The sequence below is a fragment of the Perca fluviatilis genome, chromosome 13 (assembly GCF_010015445.1).
Source record: "Perca fluviatilis chromosome 13, GENO_Pfluv_1.0, whole genome shotgun sequence".
Classification (NCBI taxonomy): Eukaryota; Metazoa; Chordata; class Actinopteri; order Perciformes; family Percidae; genus Perca; species Perca fluviatilis.
In genome coordinates this window covers 34,716,433-34,716,963 of record NC_053124.1, presented here as the reverse complement: position 1 = coordinate 34,716,963, position 531 = coordinate 34,716,433, and positions in this window count along the sequence as shown.

Here is a 531-nt window from a genome sequence, read left to right as displayed (position 1 = left end):
CAACAGGAGGGTTAACATAACTGCGTCAAAAGGGACGCCAATAGTCCCGACCAAGCTCGTTTAGTTACAGCGAGTTATGTGATGCTAAAGGAGACTTTTAGTGTCAAGAACAACGACAAAGGCACCAGACCAAGCGTCCGTATGTTACGAGATGGGAGTGAGAATGTGTTGGGATGTTTTATAAAGACAGAATGAGAAAAATAAAGTGTTTGTGGAGCATTAAAGCATGTAAACAACAACAACATGTACTTGTAGAAACCTGAAATTAAAGTATGAACCTAAAAATAAGCATGATACATGTTTAAAATGCCTCCAAGGTGTACATCGGCAGGTTAATTATCTTTTATAGAAACTGATGCTGTGACGGTAATACAGGAGAGGCGTAAAAACTGGGGTTGTTACAGCCTCAATTTACAGTTCTGCTTATAAAGACTTCACTTAAAAAGGTCCCATATTATTAATTTTTTTTTTTTTAAGTGAGATTTTCATTTCTTTTCTTACACTCAATCTTATGTCAATAACAAACACCAA